Raw genomic sequence first — 416 nt, forward strand, 5'->3', positions numbered from 1 at the left:
TCCTAATCCAAATCCTAATCCTAATCCTAATCCATTTCCTATTCTTATTCCTAATCCTAATCTTCATCCTCATCCTCATACTCATCCTCATCCTCATCCTCATCCTCATCCTAATCCTAATCCTCATCCTCATCCTCATCGTAATCCTAATCCTAATCCTAATCCTCATCCTCATCTCCATCCTGATCTGCATCCCAATCCTAATCCTAATACTAATGCTAATCATAATCATAATCATAATCCTAATCCTAATCCTAATCCTTCAATTCCAAAAACTGAACGGCTCCTTGAGCCTCCATGTCATGCGGAAAACTGAAGTTTTGTTCCGCTAACCAGGTTAAGTCAGCATACCTGATATATGTAGGTTTGCGGCCTTGAAATTTCGCCAACCGGGTCTCTTGCAATATGAGGGAATA

Source organism: Lupinus angustifolius, chromosome LG13 (genome assembly GCF_001865875.1).
Source record: "Lupinus angustifolius cultivar Tanjil chromosome LG13, LupAngTanjil_v1.0, whole genome shotgun sequence".
NCBI lineage: Eukaryota > Viridiplantae > Streptophyta > Magnoliopsida > Fabales > Fabaceae > Lupinus > Lupinus angustifolius.